This window comes from Carassius carassius, chromosome 22 (genome assembly GCF_963082965.1).
Source record: "Carassius carassius chromosome 22, fCarCar2.1, whole genome shotgun sequence".
NCBI classification, from domain to species: Eukaryota; Metazoa; Chordata; class Actinopteri; order Cypriniformes; family Cyprinidae; genus Carassius; species Carassius carassius.
In genome coordinates, this window is record NC_081776.1 from 19,649,949 (window position 1) to 19,669,880 (window position 19,932).

Consider the following 19,932-nt stretch of genomic DNA (forward strand, 5'->3'; position numbering starts at 1 on the left):
TATTGTTCCATTACAACTATTTTAAAGCCGGTGCTTTATGAGATATGCAATAGAGCAAAACTTTATTTCAGGTTTTCTGTGGTATTACAACTCTATTACCAAGAAATCTATTGTTTGTCAAAAATTTACACATTTCCAAATAGTTTGGCCTCAAGTACCTCCCACTCAGTACCGAAACACCATATTTATGCTAGAGGTACTGTCACGGTTCGTGAATGCACCGTCTCCAGCTGTAGTCATGTTATGTCATGTTGATTGGTTCATGTGGGTGTTGCCACTAATCGCCTGATCAGCGGCAGGTGCATCTCATTCCAACCGCCTATTTAACGCCCTGTCTTTCGTCTCCTGTTTGTCAGATCGTTGTTTGAGGTCCTTGTGTCGATGTCTGTTCGTGCTCCTGTGTTCCTGTCCTTCCTCAGTTTCCTGCTTCAGTCTTCATTGGATATTCACAGTCACCCACGGATTATCACCGCCGATCACCGATCTACCATCACCGCCATCGCTACCAACGCACTCAAATCACCTACCCACCTGTCTGTGCTGCCATCGTGGTTCCTGCGTCACTCACCAGCATTCATCCATCACTACTCCTGTCAATAAACTACATTTACTTGCATCTGCCTCCTGTCCTCCATTGTTAGCATCACAGAACGATCTGACCAACATGGAGGCAGCGAGTAATCAACCCTCCTCCCTCGAAGCTTTCCTCAGCGCCAGTGTTCGGAGGATGGACTCCCAGGAGCGGACTCTTAACGACACTGGTCGCGCGGTTCAGGCTTTAGTGACGCAGGTGTCCGAGCTCACCCAACAGTTCCAGCTATTACGAGCTCCCACTGCGCCACTCACACCGCCTGTTCCACCAGCACCATCGGAGGCCCCCTCCCAGCCGGAACCACGTCTCCCGATTCCGGAAGCGTACTCAGGTGAGCCCGACTATTGTAGGGCTTTCCTTAACCGTTGTGATATGCATTTTGTCCTCCAGCCTAGAACGTTCGCCAGTGAGAGGGCCAAGGTGGCCTTCGTCCTGACCCTGCTCTCTGGGAGGGCGGCATTGTGGGGAACAGCGGTGTGGGAGAACCAGGACCCATGCTGCGCCTCGTTCCAGGCGCTCTCCGCCGAGATGAGACGGGTCTTTGATCGGGCCGCCGCAGGACGGGAGGCGGCCAGGAGGCTGGCGGAGTTACGCCAGCATGAGAGATCCGTCTCGGACTATTCCATCGAGTTCCGGACCCTGGCGGCAGAGTGCCATTGGAACGAGGAGGCGCAGTGGGACATGTTCCTGCATGGGCTGGCTGACCGCGTCCAGAGGGAGATCTACGCCCTGGACCTTCCCCCGTCGTTCAATGGACTTATTGAGCTGGCCCTTCGGGTCGATGCACGTCTGGCACGGATGGAGAGGAGGGGGCTACTCAACACCCCATCCAGGGGACCGGCAGACGTGCGGTTCAGCGGCGGGGATGTGGCCAGCCCTGTCTACGATCACGAGCCCATGCAGGTAGGGCGAGCTCGGCTTTCCCGGGAGGAGAAGGAGAGGCGGAGGTCCCTGGGCCTTTGCCTTTATTGCAGGGGAGCCGGACATCAAGCCCACGCCTGTCCGGTAAAAGGCCAGGCCCGGTAGTACATATGAGGCTACTATCGGGTGGGATCTCCGCCGAGAAGACCTCATCATCATCATCGTCATCACCATCATCTTCTACGCTCCTCCCGGTATGGCTGCGGTGGTCAGCACAGACACATCACTGTCAGGCACTACTGGATTCCGGGGCGGAAGGTAACTTCATGGACAGCACATTAGCCCACAAGCTCCACATTCCCCTCAGACATCTTCCGCACCACATCACAGTCCACGCCCTCACTGGTCAGCAACTTCCCACCATATCATACATCACTGAAGACATTACACTCATCACCTCTGGCAATCACTCCGAAACCATCTCTTTTCACATCCTTGACTCTCCCCTGGCACCAATTTTCCTCGGACACCCTTGGCTCCTCCTCCACAACCCTAGCATTGACTGGCTCTCTAACTCCGTTTTGTCTTGGTGTAAAAGGTGTCATGAGTCTTGTCTAGTGTCTGCCTGTCCGTCTGTGTCTGTGTTGCAGGAGGAGGCGGTGGATTTGTCTAATGTGCCCGCTGAGTACCTCCATCTGAAGGAAGTGTTCAGTAAGTCTCGGGCTGCTTCTCTTCCTCCGCATCGTCCTTACGACTGTGCCATAGATTTACTGTCAGGTAAGTCTCCGCCTAAGGGCAAACTCTATTCACAAATTCATCCGCCCTTCCTCTTCTCCTGCGGGGGCGGGGTTCTTTTTTGTGGGAAAGAAGGACGGATCTCTGCGACCTTGTATTGATTACCGGGGACTGAACAACATCACGGTAAAGAATACTTATCCTTTGCCGTTGATGTCTTCGGCCTTCGAGAGGTTGCAGGGAGCGTCAATTTTCACAAAACTGGACTTACGCAATGCGTATCATTTGGTTCGGATCAGGGAGGGGGATGAATGGAAGACCGCTTTTAACACCCCCAGAGGGCACTTTGAATACTTGGTTATGCCCTTTGGGCTCTCCAACTCCCCAGCAGTCTTCCAGGCACTCGTCAACGACGTGCTGCGAGATATGATCGATCAGTTCATTTATGTCTACCTGGACGACATATTGATTTTTTCTTCTTCTCTCCAGGAACATGTGCAGCACGTCCAACGAGTGCTTCAGAGGTTGCTAGAGAATGGGCTTTTTGTCAAGGCGGAGAAATGCGAATTTCATGCACAGTCAATTCCATTTTTGGGGTATATCGTGTCGACTGAGGGAATACGCATGGATCCCGAGAAGGTTAAGGCTGTGGTAGAATGGCCAAGCCCAGATTCCCGTAAGGCCCTACAGAGGTTTCTGGGGTTCGCTAACTTCTACCGGCGTTTTATTCGCAACTTCAGCCAACTAGCCGCACCTCTGACCGCCTTGACCTCCGCCAAGACTGCGTTCAGGTGGTCGGACACAGCTGAGGCTGTGTTTGCCAAACTGAAGAACCGTTTCATTTCAGCCCCTATTCTGATTACCCCTGACCCTACACGTCAGTTCGTGGTGGAGGTCGACGCATCAAAGGTGGGGGTAGGAGCGGTGTTATCTCAACGTTCTCCCTTAGACGACAAGGTCCACCCTTGCGCGTATTTTTCATATCGTTTATCTCCGGCAGAACAAAATTACGATATTGGTAACCGAGAATTGTTGGCAGTTAAGATGGCATTAAGATGGCAAGGAATGGCGACACTGGTTAGAGGGATCGGGGGTTCCTTTTATAGTATGGACTGACCACAAGAACTTAGAGTACATTAGCACCGCCAAGAGGTTGAACTCCAGGCAGGCTCGGTGGGCACTTTTTTTCGGACGTTTTGACTTTACTATCTCGTACCGCCCGGGTTCCAAGAATATCAAACCCGATTCTTTGTCGCGTATTTTTGACCATTCCGAACGCCCGTCCACTCCCGAGTGTATTTTTCCTGAGACATTAGTGGTCTCCACTCTCACATGGGAGATCGAATCGAAGGTCAGAACGGCCTTAGAAGGGGTAACGCCTCCGCCCGGGTGCCCACCGAACCGTTTATTTGTGCCGGAGAGATTAAGGTCCAACGTTATCCAGTGGGGACATTGCTCGAATGTAGCTTGCCATCCAGGGGTTAACCGTACTAGATTTTTAGTCAAGCAACGATTCTGGTGGCCACTTATGGCTCGCGACATTCACAGTTTTGTTTTGGCTTGCTCGGTTTGTGCCACTGGTAAGACTTCCAATCGGCCCCCTGATGGGTTACTCCAACCGCTGCCGGTTCCTTCGAGACCCTGGTCCCACATCGCTCTAGATTTTATTACCGCCCTCCCGCCCTCCCAGGGCAACACGGTAGTTTTAACCGTGGTGGACCGGTTCTCGAAGGCGGCCCACTTTATTCCCTTGCCCAAATTACCCTCAGCCAAGGAGACAGCGTTGACCGTCGTAGACCACGTCTTTCGTTTACATGGCCTCGCGATAGATGTGGTTTCCGACAGGGGACCCCAATTTGTGGCTAAATTTTGGCACGAATTCTGTAGACTACTGGGAGCGACTGTAAGTCTGTCCTCAGGGTTTCACCCCCAGAGCAATGGTCAAACCGAGAGAGCCAACCAAGATTTGGAAAGGGTGTTGCGATGTTTGGTCTCCAAGAATCCTTCCTCCTGGAGCCAACAATTGTCTATGGTGGAATACGCCCACAATACCTTACCAGTATCAGCTACGGGCCTATCTCCTTTTGAGTGTAGTGTAGGTTACCAGCCACCTATTTTTCCCAGTATGGAATCCGAAGTTGCGGTCCCCTCCGCTCACGCCTTCGTCCAGAGGTGCCACCGCACTTGGACCAGAGCCCGTGAGACTCTACTCCAAGTGGGGGCGCGCACCAAGGCCAAGGCCGATCGCCACCGGTCTAGGCCTCCCGTATACGTCGTGGGTCAAAAGGTGTGGCTTTCAACCAAGAATATTCCTCTCCGGTCCGTATCTAATAAATTGGCTCCCAAATTTATTGGCCCATTTACTGTCACCAAGATCATTAGTCCGGTGGCAGTCCGCCTTAAACTCCCTCCTACGTACAGGAGAATTCATCCCGCCTTTCATGTGTCCAAAATCAAGCCCGTATTTCATTCTCCCATTAATCCGCCTACCCCAGTCCCTCCCCCGCCGCGTCTCGTAGATGGGGAGACCACCTATTTGGTAAATCGTATTCTGGACTCTAGAAGGAGGGGACGCGGATTTCAGTACTTGGTGGACTGGGAGGGTTACGGTCCGGAGGAGAGAAGTTGGGTACCTGCTAGGGACATCCTGGATCAATCCCTTATCGATGATTACAATCGACAGGTAAGAGATTCTGGGGACGCCAGGAGGCGTCCTTAGGAGGAGGGGTACTGTCACGGTTCGTGAATGCACCGTCTCCAGCTGTAGTCATGTTATGTCATGTTGATTGGTTCATGTGGGTGTTGCCACTGATCGCCTGATCAGCGGCAGGTGCATCTCATTCCAACCGCCTATTTAACGCCCTGTCTTTCGTCTCCTGTTTGTCAGATCGTTGTTTGAGGTCCTTGTGTCGATGTCTGTTCGTGCTCCTGTGTTCCTGTCCTTCCTCAGTTTCCTGCTTCAGTCTTCATTGGATATTCACAGTCACTCACGGATTATCACCGCCGATCACCGATCTACCATCACCGCCATCGCTACCAACGCACTCAAATCACCTACCCACCTGTCTGTGCTGCCATCGTGGTTCCTGCGTCACTCACCAGCATTCATCCATCACTACTCCTGTCAATAAACTACATTTACTTGCATCTGCCTCCTGTCCTCCATTGTTAGCGTCACAGGTACATACTCAAACCCTTTGCAGATCCAAATATCTGACATTTAATAAAATTTGTATGCATTTTACCACGGGAATATTATAATCATACTTTAAGGTACTCCATACTGCACTTGTGATCGATATAATACCTCTTCATTCACTGCTACGAATTGAAGGCGGTCATATAAGTACGATTTAAACCATGCTAATGCACTTCCATTAATGCCAACAAAGTGTTCTAGTCTATGCAAAAGAATGTTGTGGTCAATAGTGTCGAACGCAGAACTAAGATCATATAGCACTAATAGAGACATACAACCACGATCAGATGATAAGAGCAGGTCATTTATAACTCTAAGGAGAGCAGTCTCAGTACTATGATACGTTCTAAATCCTGACTGGAAATCCTCACAGATACCATTTTTTTCTCTAAGAATGAATATAATTGTAAGGATACTTCCTTTTCAAGTATCTTGGAAGAGATCCAGTTGCAATCTTTATTAATAGCATGGTCGAAACAGGCAGGGTCAAACACAAGCAAACAATATCCAGGGCAAGGCAAAAGAGTAATCCAAAACAGGCAAAGGTCAGGGCAGGCAGCAAACAATCAAAAACAAAGAAACAGTCCAAGGTCCAAAACAGGCATGGTAAGGCAAGACAAAAACATGGGAATGCTCTGAGGTGTCCACTAACAGCTGAACAAGACTTTGCAATGTGAGTGGGAGGCTGTGCATCTTAAATAGTCCTCCTGGTAGAAACCAAGTGTATATGTAATTAGTTCCTAGGCATGGGATGTTCTGAGGAATGGAGTTAGTTAAAGTGGCAAAGGTCCGGGATGGAGTGTACTCTAGAGGAGCTCATTAGCACTCCAGCTTGAGATCGTGTCACATCCTTTGACCACTGAGAATTTTAGAGAGATAAATCCAGTTGTGCATTTGCAGATGCAGTTCCCTGGCCTTGTCCCAAATGGCACCCTAAGCATATAAATGACTTAATTTCTGACTTAAAGGGGTCATATGATGTGATTTCAATTTTTCCTTTCTCTTTGGAGTGCTAAAATGGCTCGGTCTAACATGCTCCTACATCTCTACATCACTATGTGGGAAGATTTGTTTAATGCTGCCCAGGTGTTTACGCAAAGAAACAAGACATACCTTTTATTGTCATTGAAGTATTGTTGTTGCACCCACCGCCATGTCGTATAGACGCTGTGTGTTTCACTATGAAAGCAAAACTACTTTCTTTGGCCTTCCAAAAGAGGACAATATCCACTTTGTCTTGCCTGGAGCTGATCTGTGCAGGTCGCTGAGGAAATACATCAACTTTGCACTGTGGATCACCAGATCGCCTTTCACCATAGATGAAGCGGAGTCTAGCCCGGGGTCGTCACATGTGGTCACACCAATGAACGCTCCTTTGTAGAATCTGCCGGACGTGCCATTCTTCAGCCAATCACAATGCACTGGATAGCTGGCCAACCACAGAACATTTGCTTTTCAGAGAGATGAGCCTTGTAAAAATAAAGCATAGAGGAGAAATAATAATGCATGTGGAAAAGCATTAACACATTTCATTACACCAAATAATGTTCTTTTTAGCAGCATCATATGACCCCTTTAATGTTTTGAAGCCCACAGTGTTTTTATGTAGAACTTGCAAGTCATTATTTCACATTCACTAGTAATCTTCACAAGTCTTATTATTATTCAAGTTTGTGTATAAATTGAAGTAAAGAGATATTTGGAATAACGTGTGACATTGCAGGACCTTCAATCTATGACAGACTGACAAAGCCAAAATCTAAAAATGAAAGCTGAGCTGTTTATGACGACTCACCAAATGAGCATGGGCAAACTTGTAAATTTTATGACAGCTCTAAATCAGATTGTTATAGAGAAATTTATCATCCCATTCTGGCACTGCTCAAAAGCATTACAGAGGTAAGACAAAAGCATGGTAAAATAATCATCTCAAAGCTAAGCTACAGAACCTGTAAAATGATTAGGAAGGGAATGACAGAAATTCCAAGAGCCGCCAGAGCATCGTGAATTTAAAGTTTTATTAGATTTTCTGTCTGTCCATCTCTACAGGCACTTACCAATGATTTGAGGTGCACTGAGGGTAATGAGAAAACTTCAAATATATTGGTCATATTTACTAAGGCTTTCAAAAGAGCAGCAAATTGTACAAGGGTTGTGTTTCCCTTTAAATGAGTTTGGATTAATTCCACAATATTGGCATGCTCATAGATAAGAACAATTTCAGAAGAGGCTAGAAGTATAAAAGCAATGATTGAAATGTACAGAAAACTTAGCTGGATCTTTTCAGGAGAAGAAATGGTGTGTGTACATACAAGGTTTAGCTTTCATCTAAGCATGATTTCAGCTTTTCATTTTCATGTATCTTTCATTTTCTTTTATTTATTTATAGAGAATAATTAAAACAACACTGGGTTGACCAATGTGCTGTACAATAGCATCACAGGAAGAAATCAACATCATACCAACATCACAGGAAGAAACAGAGTAATAAAAAGCAAGTAAAACAAACGTCATAGAAAAAAAGGAGAGCCACTTTGTTGAGTCAATAAGTGGAACCCAAGGCTAACTCAAATAAATAGAATTTCAAATATATTTATAACAAAACAGGTCCTCAAGCAGAGGCAGAAAGACTGAATAGTTACATAAAAAGACTGCTTTTGATTGAGACAGACACCAAGATTGAACAGAAGGTAACACAAGGATCCTGCCTAGGCACAAATGAATCACATGTCTGATCAGGGACATGTAGGCAACTTTGACCTTTTCCGATATTTACCATAAACAACCCACAATGACTGAACATTCTCACAAAATAACAATCATGCAAAAACTATACAATATAAAATTAAATAACTTAAAATAAGGAGCAATCAAAATTACCAACTCAGTTACGTCATAATGCTGAGCTTTGAAAATGACAGACATATAAAGAAAAAGTTGTTCATATAACCTGTGCACTGTTTTCCAGCCACATATTAGTGTGGTGTGAGAAAGAAAAGTTGTTATTTATTGTAAATGTCCCCTTTTTTTCAACACTTCTAAATGTCTGTTCAGTAGTCCCTCTGTAACAGTCAATACAATTTAACTGTGATGCATATAATTAAGTTATAATAAGCACTTGCAAACATTTTACAAAATATACATATGCATTTATGAACCATAAAAATGTGGAGTACTTTGCTACTAAATTATATGTAATATAAAATTAATTGTTTTTTTCTCAAAATCTCATGATTTTAGGCTGCACAAATTTCTGAACATGAAGAAACATGCAGTGCTGTACACATTTTAATTAGGAAATGTATTGGAGTAAAAGTTGCCTGAAATATAAAAACTCAAGTAAAGTACAGATATGCCCAAAAAAGAAAGTATTTTTACTTCGTTACATTACACCACTGTCCGTTACTTACTACAAAATAGTCAAAAGAACACAGATTGCAGGAAAGCTGGTTTGACGAATCAGTGGTCTGGCATTTTCAAGTTAGACTAATAAAAACACCTTTGCTCATGTGCAAACAAGTGCAGATGATTTCATCTTCCACTCAAGTCGAGGCTGGGGTGTGCGATATACAGCATCGTCTGCGATAATATGGTAAGTGATGTTGTAATGATGTGCAATCTGATGTTATCAAGTAGGCTATATCACCGAATCACACACAAGAATGCATGCAAATTGATTTATTAGTCTATTAAAACTCAATATTCCAGGCATTCTAAAATGTAGGCCTATTTAACTTAATCTATATCACACAAAGAGTACAATTTTTCTGCAGATAGATGGACATATTTAATAATCATTTTATACAAGTTCAGTAAAGCAATACGTTACTTATATTTTAGACATAATATTACTTGTTTTTGCAAAACTGTGCTAACGAAAATAGTTCCAAACAAAGATCACAACACTGTATTTCTTTTCTGAGCAATCGGCGGTGAATAAATGGTTCAGTGATTCACTCATTAACACGGTCAAATGCTTTGTTTCTGAATGAATCAACCATTTGAAATAATTGGTTGAATCTCAATATCTCACTCATTAACATTCACTTGCTGTCAACTACTGGCCGTTTTAATAACAGTTTTTTTTTATTATTTCAAATATCAGTATTCAACGTTTTATGTTAAAAACAAAATATTAAGCCTATTTATGCATCTGTAACTGCACGTTAAATGCATCCATGTCCCCGCTGAAATATATTAAATTGTAGGCTAAATGCTATTTCAGATACAGATTCCAGAAATGTTTTATTATGTTGGAATGAAAGACACTAAGTACCGGATGAAGTGCTTTTTATTCTTCCCCAAAAATACAAAATGGAAGAAAGAGTTAAAACTGAACACAATCTTGCTACTCAAGCTGTGTATGTACACAGTCTATGGGACAGTCTCAAGCCTCCAGGTTTTCATCCAAAATATTTTAAATTGTGTTCCAAAGATGAACAAAACTTTTATGGGTTTGGAGCGACAAGGGGGTAAGTGATTAATTACAAAGTTTTCATTTTAGGGTGGAGTATCCCTTTAAGTACATTTAAGATTTTAAAAAATACTTTTCGTACTTAAGTACAATAAATATCACATACTTTAAGACTTTTACTCAAGTAATTTTCTAAACTTTTGCTTCCGGCTTCACTATTGTTCGGACGTTCTAGCTTACTGCTCTGCACTTTGCTTCTTATTTCTGTACTTTTCTCTGATTTTTCTAAGATTTTTACTTCAGCAGATCAGCACAGTGCTCAAACAACAGAGTTTTGGAACAAATACTAAAACTAAAAGCTCTTTGGGATTGAATAATACTTCAAAAAGAAGACTTTGCCTCCCACTGCCAGCAGCTTACATTCCGGAGACGGGAAATTGCCTACATTCAAACAGAAGAGAGAGGAAATGCCTCCTGTTGAATATACTTGTTGCATGAACTGCTGCAAACTTCTACGAAGGATTGTGATTCTGAAGTGAAGTGAAGTGAAGTGAAGTGACATTTAGCCAAGTATGGTGACCCATACTCAGAAGTTGTGCTCTGCATTTAACCCATCCGAAATGCACACACACAGAGCAGTGAACACACACACACTGTGAGCACACACCCGGAGCAGTGGGCAGCCATTTATGCTGCGGCGCCCGGGGAGCAGTTGGGGGTTCGATGCCTTGCTCAAGGGCACCTAAGTCGTGGTATTGAGGGTGGAGAGAGAACTGTACATGCACTCCCCCCACCCACAATTCCTGCAGGCCCGGGACTCGAACTCACAACCTTTCGATTGGGAGTCCGACTCTCTAACCATTAGGCCACGACTTCCCTCGAAGTCGTGGGAATTCTTGAAACAAAGTTACTTGCTGGACTTCCAAAACAGGTGAAACACTCTGCAGACCGTCATCCTAGGCCCTGTCCCAATATTCACACTACGCCCTAAGGTCTTCCTCGAAGTGGACACTTTTTGAAAGTGCACTTATCGGAGTAAGTGCGCAAGGGCCCGAAGCTGTGAAGAGCAGAATTGGGACAGTTTTGCACACGTCACTATCTACGTCACTTATGTTGTGATCAGGAGAGCAAACATGGCGCTGGCTGCAGTTGCAGTATTCGCAGTACTCCTGCTAAAGTTGATCACAACTCACCACCAGTTTCTTACCAGAAGAATTAGAAATCGCAGGAGAAGGCGGCTTCTACACCGGATCCAAATATGCAAGCTGACGCCCGACCAACAGGTAAATTAACTTTATTTTACATTTCAATGTAACGTTAACGTTACCATTCATTTTCGAGGCTAATGTGTGTGCTGCTGATAACACTGCTGTTATTGTGTCACAAAAAGTAGTTTTAAGAATTTTTCAGTCGAGAATGTAGTTGATTAAAGCTCAAATATGTGGTTTATTTGTAAAGAGAGCGCCTATTTTAAAATTTTATCCGACGTTTTCGGGGTTGTGAGGGTTTCTCAAACTCGGTCCTGAAGGGCCACTGTCCTGCACAGTTTAGCTCCAACCCAGATCAAACACACCTGAGCAAACTACTCAAAGCTAAGTTTGTTTGTTCAGGGTTAGAGCTAAACTCTGCAGGACAGTGACCCTTCAGGACCGAGTTTGACAATCCTTTGAATGAAGAAATGAATATTTTTTTTACTCTTAGCTACCAACCTTTCTGTTAATGTTGTTATTCATATTAAAACAGTTTTTGGCTAAGATAAATTGTGATATAACCTAAACTATGAAGTGATGTAGACTATAGGAAACTTTATTAAATTGTGAGCTGTTCCTAATATTTTGTCAAAATATCAAGTGTGGCAAAATATCAAGAACAGCTCTCAATATAATTCAGTATAGTTAACATCACCACCAACACAAGTGAGTGTCCAAAATTACAAAGAAAATAGATCAACTTCCTTTAACAAATTCAATTATAAAATGAATAAAAAACTTTTTCATGGTGTGATCTGTTTTCCTAAATCTGTCATTCAAATTATTGTTTTGTCTTTTTAAGTTTGGCAGACTGATCAGGTATGCCAGGCTGAATCATACCATGCCTGTCCTTCTGGTGTATTTTGATGTTGAGAGAGACCTTCGACCCGACTATCGCCTTTCAAGAAAATCAATGGATGGCTTGATGGATATTCTGCACAGGCACCAGGACCACGGCTGGGGATCTTATTTGGAAGTCCTAATATTTGTGTATTGGATTGCACATGGACTGTCTTATAGAGTCACTGCCCGGGCGTTCTCTGTGCCAAAATCGACAGTGTGCCGTGTGGTGCACAGAGTTGCTCAGAAAATTATGGACATTGCAGGTAAAGTGATTTGCTATCCACACCATGATGAACTTGAAGAAGTTGGCCTGCGATTTGGACGCCTTGCTCGGCATACAGCATTTGACAAGGCTGTAGGGGCAATAGATGGATGCCATATTCGTATCAAGCCTCCAAATCGTAACAAAGAGGACTATTTTAATTACAAGCAATTCTATTCTATCCAAATGCAATCCATCTGTGACTCTCAGGGACGTTTTCTCAACATCTTTGTTGGTTTTCCGGGCTCTGTACATGATACCCGTGTTCTAAAAAACAGCCCACTTTATGTTAATGCTGAGTACCCCCCACCTGGCTTTTTTCTTCTTGGTGATGGGGGATATCCCTGCATACAGTCCCCCATAACCATCATCACACCCTACAAACTGCCACTTCAAGGAAGGGTCGAGGAACGCTTCAATTACAGCCATTCACGTGCGCGTTCAATTATTGAACGAGCCTTTGGTATGATGAAGGCACGCTGGAGGGCAACACTCTTCAAAGCCTTAGAAGTAAAGGTTGGCTTCTGCACAGAGGTGGTCACTGCCTGTGCATTCTTACACAATGTCTGCCTTACCCATGGTGATGTCCTGGAACCAGAGCCACCTTATGATGCCTTACCACAACCACCAACAGCAGATTCTGGACAGGAGACAAGTGGCAACCAGCTCCGGGCAAGACTCGCTGCACATGTATCAGCACCCCTTAATGTTCAAGGGCACCTTTTGGAACATGATTACATAATTTAATTCAAAGTACCTCATACCTGAACACACACATTGTTGACATGAGTGTAGAAATTTAACACCTTAAAGGCTGTATCAGTGATTTCAGGCCCAAACATAAATTGTCACATTCATCTAATCTTTCCTAACGATCCGCTAGCTGCCCGCCCCATAAGCATGCCGTCAAAAAAAACGTGTCTCTGTAGGCAGCCTAGGCTCTGAGATCTGCACACAAAAACAATTTCTTTCACCAACCTCTCAAAACCAAAATAAAGTGTTCCAAGGCTGCCAACAGTCAGAGACGCGTTTTTTGACACCATGCTTATGGGGCGGGCAGCTAGCAGATTGTTAGAAAAGATTAGATGAATGTGACAATTTATGTTTGGGCCTGAAATCACTGATACAACATTTAATTATTCCATTGGTCTAACATTGCACATCAACATGTACCTATCTATTTATTATTAGTTGTTTCTATTATTATTTATTTATTATTTATCTATTTATATATATATATATATATATATATATATATATATATATATATATATATATATATATATATACATTTTACTTGACATTGTTTACTTACAGTTCTGTTTATATATTTTGTAAAATGAAAAATGTTGTTGATTACCTAGCATCTGTAAATACCAATTAATTTATTTTGTTATAAACTTGTCTTGAAGTACTTTGTTTCAGTAAAACAAAAGTGATTTTCTAAATGATACATGTTTCTCTTTATTTGCATATATACAGAATTGAAATTTCCAAATGTCTTGTACAAACCAAGAAATACAACCAAAGTCCTCTAAAACTTAAAATATAAATGAAATCACTCAATGGTGTTAACACAGTGAACACTTATACAGGAACATCAAACAACAAACAGAACAGAACTAGATGCAGGACGTTATTATTTCTCTGTCATATGGTCAACCAGCTTTCCAAACAAATCTAACATCCTATCCATTTGCTGCTGAGACTTTTGGAGCCAAGCATGATCCCTTTCATTTTCTTCCTTCTGTGTTTTCTCTAGCCTCTCACAGAAGTCTTTAAGACAATCTACACTCTCCCTCTTCCTCTTTCTCTTTTCTGGTCTGATATCAGTTGATGTACCTGGTTGATCACTTGGGGGGTCTGCTGTCTCAGTATCTGAGCCTGTTGGAGAATTTACTTCAACCTCACTGACAGGTGTCTGGGCTCTCTCTACAGTACTGTGTCCAGATGAGAACAGATAGACTGGCCTGACTGAGGGTCTCTGGCCAATGGCTTCATGCATGGCTGCATAGAAAATCCATGAGGCAGCAGTGACCTCTCCTGCATCTGTCCCTGACCCAGTTTTTGGCAGTGTTAAGTCCTTTGTAAATTGTAATAGTTATTAAAGGGGAAAGTAACATTATTTACATGGGTTTACATTCTAAACAGTCATTAAGAAAGGGATAATGTATAGCGGGGCGGTTTTTATAGCGAATAACAACCCTGACAGGCTGAACTGGACTCCGACGTGAAGCGGAGGGGTCTTGAATCAGCCTGAAGGGGTTGAAATTCACTATAACAACCACCTCCCTATACATTATCCTGCTTATTACATGGCTACCTACAAAATAAATCAATAATTTGACACAAAAATATTTATTTAAAAAGGAGTTTATTGATTTAAAAACGATTGTATTGTTGTATTAATACAATATAAGAATTACAAAACATGTGAAAGTGCAATTACCTTCAGATTTTCCCACTTCTTTTTACACTGCTGCTGAGTCACTTTCCCCTCCAGCCCCATAATTTTGATAATTTCACTGAAAGACAAACATTCATCCATTAGATCACTTTGCAATGAAGCCCTTACTTTCAAGTAAAAAAAAACTTGTCTGCTAATGTTTATGGCCATGTTAACTTACTCATATCCCTGGCTAGAGGCATTTCTGTGCCCCGTGAATAGCCGCTCATTCTCTGCCCTGAACTTTATAAAATTGAAAGTCTGCTCGTCGGACCCTGACAAAAGAAAGTGAAATAATTGTATCATCATGTATTATGTTATTATCGCTCATATTCTTATAAAAAACTATTTTCACTTACACTTAAGAGTTTTTTTTTTTTTTTAATTTCTTCTCCATTTGTTTCCTCTTTGCCGGCCGGCTTCTTTTTTCTTCTGAGTTTTCCCGGCGTCCGACCATAGCAACCGTTTTGCTCCCTCATTGGTTAGCTGTTCGAAACGTCACGTCACTACAAGGATTCTGGGTAATAGCCTGTAGCAAAGTGAGCTCTGATGCGCACTTGCGAAAGGGGTGCATTAAGTGCGCTGATGATCACTTCTGGAGAACACCATTAGAGTATTGGGACACCCTACGGTCTTGCACCCCTTAGCGAGAACGCGCGTTGAGGGGCACAAGGGCGGAAGTGCGGATATTGGGACAGGGCCATGGACCCTCTCAGCATACAGCAGGTGAGTCCCAAGTGTAGAGGAACAAGCCAAAACTGATCACCACACTAATCGATAGCACAAACAGGGAGCAAGACCCAAAGGAACACAAGACATCAGATTGTCACTCATTGTTTCTCGTATTGCTGGCGTAGCATCCTCTACCCCAGATCCGACTATGACAAGGCTTGTGAATACTGGTTTTCTACCACCCCTATACATCTTGAAAACAGATTTGAAGCATTAATGAATGTGGGTGAGGAATCTCCAAATGTGATTAAACATGGATCGGATCAGCCAGCAGCTAACACCGCTACTAACAGGCACTCAAGGTCAAGCAGACAGTGCCATTCAGCTCAGAGCGCAGCCTTATAATATTTCTATTATAAGAAATATCAGTGGCAGGACTACAAAAACATGCTGCCTTCCTCAAGCAACAGTCTCTGATGTGAAAAAGGAACTTCAGAACATTCTGACAAGACTGCAAATTGAATCATCATCCATGTGGGGAAGAATGATATTCGGAAAGAGCAGTCAGAACTCCTTAAGAAAGACTTCAGTGAACTCTTTGAAACACTTCGAAAACTCAAAGTTCAGTCGTTCTCAGTGGACCACTCCCAGAAAGGGGAACAAATATGTTTTCACGGATGCTTGGGCTGAACACGTCTAAAAAGATCTTGCAATATAAAATGAGTGAATTTCATCGACAACTTCAATCATTTCTGGGGCCATAGACAACTGTTTAAACCAGATGGCCTCCACCCAAACAAACTTGGTGCTAGAGTGCTTAAGGACAATATCTACTTTTTTCTCCGTCATCCTTCAGCAAAGTGTGTCAATTCATTCAGCACACACACACCAGGTCCAAGTCATCATATGGTTGACATATCCCACAAGGATACTGATAACTTTCACGGTTCATTGGTCAGTGCGCTCATCTTGCGTTTCTGTCTGATTGTGTGCGTCTGTTAACTAGCAGCAGCTGCGTTAATGAGCACCAGCAGCAACTCATTTGCGCTGCCTTTAAGTTTGGCTGGTTTCCTGTTCGTGTTGTTGGTTCGTTGATTCTCGTTTGTCTCTCTTGTCTTGTTGTGCTCTGTTCCTCCAGCTGGATTATTCTCTGGACCTTATACCTTGCCCGCCTGAGATTCCTGCGCTGGGTTTGAGTTACTGCAGCTTGAGCGATCTGCTCAGTTTTCGGAACTTACCACTCAGTTTCAGCGCTTCAAGTTAGAGACTGTTTCTTCTCAGCAACCACCTGCGTCCAATCCATCAGCCACCGTGGATCAAATAATCCGTTCTCCTGAGCCTTGTCTACCACCACCAGCCTTTTATACCGGGGAGCCCCAGTTATGTCGCTCATTTTTGGCTAAATGCTCCCTCTATATTTCTCTTCTCTTCAAGACACTACAGAGAATCCCTGACGTCACTCATCAGAGCAGCCTATCATCAGTCACTGGCGAGCTAAGTTCTCTTTTCCAGATCGCCTTTCACAGCAGGAGAAGCAGAGACACAGAGAGAGAGGGTTGTGCTTGTAATGTGGAGCCGCTGGTCATGTCGTTCTTCAATGTCCAGTAAAAGCCTGTGCCAGCCAGTAGGTAAGAGGTTACTGACGGGTGGAGCAACTCTTAAATCATCTCTTTCTGTCACGTCGCTACCAGTAAGGCTGACACTCCATTCTCTAACTTTTGACTGTGAGGCTTTGGTGGATTCAGGGGCGGATGCTAATTTTCTAGACATAAATGTCACGAAAAAACTTAAGATACCTATGGTGGAACTCTCTCAGCCCATCTCTACGGTGGCACTAAATGGTCAGCCATTACCCTCCGTCACACTTTCCACAGTCTCCGTCAAACTCACCATCTCTGGACAACACACTGAGAACATTGACTTTCTGCTCACTGACACTCCTGCTGCTCCTGTGGTCTTGGGGCATCCTTGGCTGGTGCTCCATAATCCTCACGTAAACGGGAAAAAGTTTTGTGTTGTCCTGGAGTGAATATTGTCATGCGTCATGTCTGTTGTCTGCATGTTCTCCTGTGTCTTGTTCTGTGTTTCAGGATGATCACACTGACCTGTCTAATGTGCCACGTGAGTACCTCGACCTGAAGAGAGTGTTCAGTAAGTCTTGGGCTGCTTCTCTACCTCCTTATCGTCCCTATTACTGTGCTATAGAGTTATTGTCAGGTACCTGTAGGCAAACTATAATAATAATAATAATAATAATACATTTTATTTATAATGCGCTTTTCTCAAACCCAAAGCGCGTACAGTAAAATACACAGAAATAACAAAAGATATAAAAACAATTTAAGAAAAAGCAGCCTTGAACAAATGTGTCTTAATCAACCCTTTGAATTGTCCCAACGTAGGCGCATTTTTGATTGTAGAAGGAAGTAAATTCCATAGCTTGGGGGCTTTGAAGGAAAATGCTCTTTCCCCCATGGTCTTGAGCTTGCAAAAGGCTGATGTAATAGGAGTGAATTTGCAGAACGGAGAGAACGCAATGGAGTGTGAGGGCTAATAAGATCACATAAGTACTGTGGAGCAATCCCATGTAGTGCCTTGTATGTTAAAATAAGAATTTAAAAATCAATTCTTTCCTTTATGGGAAGCCAGTGCAACTGTGAAAGGACAGGTGTAATGTGCTCACGAGGAGATGTACGAGTGAGCACACGAGCAGCAGAATTCTGAATGTACTGTAACCTGTTTAGTGATTTTACTGGAAGGCCAGAGAACAGGGCATTACAATAGTCTAGCCTAGCTGTGATAGAGGCATGTACAAGCCTTTCTGTGACAGAAAAGGAGAGAAACTGAAAAGTCGTGATAGAAAAAGTCGAGCAATGTTTCTCAAATGGTAAAAAGCAATTTTAGAGACCTTTTTTATATGTGCTTCAAAACTCAACTGTGGATCAAAAATTACACAGAGATTTCGCACCTGTTGAGTGGGGGTTACCCTGCTAGAGTCAACAATCAGACTAACCTGCTCTGCCTTACGAATAGCCACCACTGTACCAATCAGCATCAGTTCCATTTTGGAGCCATTAAGCTTCAGGAAGTTGTTCTGCATCCATGTGCTGATCTCTGCTAGACAGCTATGCAATGTTATTAATGAGCAGTGCACATCCAGATTTGTAGTGATGTAAATCTGCGTATCGTCCGCATAACAATGATACCCAAGATTATATTTACTGATGATCTGCCCAAGTGGAAGAATGTAAATATTAAATAAAATTGGACCTAGCACTGAACCTTGTGGAACTCCCTGCCGCACAGGCACAGTATCTGACTTATAAACACCCATGCTTAAAAACTGTGTACGATTAGCTAAATAAGACCGAAACCAACTGAGTGCTACCCCAGAAATACCGAGCCAATTTTCCATCCTATCCAGCAAGAGGGAATGACATAAAGTGTCGAAGGCAGCACTGAGGTCATTTACGACCCTCACTAAGGCGGTCTCAGTGCTATGCCCTTTTCTGAACCCAGATTGAAAAGGTTCAAGAAGACTGTTTTGTGCTAGGTAATAATTTAGCTGAGAAGCCACAGCACGCTCCAGAAGTTTGGCCAGAAATGAAAGGTTTGAAATAGGCCTATAGTTAGACAGATCAGAGACATCAGAACCAGGCTTCTTAGGGACTGGTGTAATAGCAGCTATTTTTAATTCTGGAGGAATAATTCCAGAGCTCAATGATAAATTCAGAATATTAAGCATATGAGGGCAGATTGATGCTAGGCAGTTCTTAATAACTGAGCAAGGAACCGGATCTAAAATACTGGTGGTTGAATTCATGGACTTAACTGTACTTGTAATGAAGTCAACGCCAACCATTTCAAAATTCGAAAAAACAGTAATTGGGGGATGTAAAGGCAATGTATTAACTAACTCAACTGTGGTGATGGCAGTTAAAGAACTGTATATATCATCAATCTTACCAGTGAAATAATGTAAAAACAAATTACACTGGTCAGCAGAGGAGTGAACAATGGCCTTAGTTGGTTTAAGAAGATTGTCAACAGTCTTAAAGAGAGCTTTGGAATTAGTTGCAGCATTTCCTATAATGTCAGAATAATAATTTTTATTTGCAATGTTTATAGCAGAGTGGTGTTCAGACTGTTGTTGAATATAGCAAAGCCTATGTACCGTCAGGTCAGATTTCTTGTACTGTCGTTCTAATTGCCTTCCAGCAGCTTTCATTAATCGCAACTCTGGGGTGTACCATGGACATGGTTTCCTAAATGTGACAACCCGTTCCCGCACAGGTGCAAACTCATCCAAAAGTGCAGATAGCATGGAATTATAGTGCTCCATGGAGTTAGTAATAGGAAGCCCAGAGAGAGAGTTAGAAAAGAGGGAGAAGTCCATATGCTTGATGTTACGAAATTTTATAGAGCGTTTAGAAGTGGCTCGTGAAGACATGACATTCATATCAAAAGTAATGAGACTATGGTCACTTATACACATGTCTATACCATTCAGAGATCTAATGTCAACACCAGCAGAGCAAACAATATCCAATGTGTGACCCAACTTATGGGTCGGAAAAGTCACATGCTGTATAAAGTCAAAGTCATCCAAAATGTCCATAAAATGAGCAGTTTTGCCACAGTTAGGATTATCAATATGA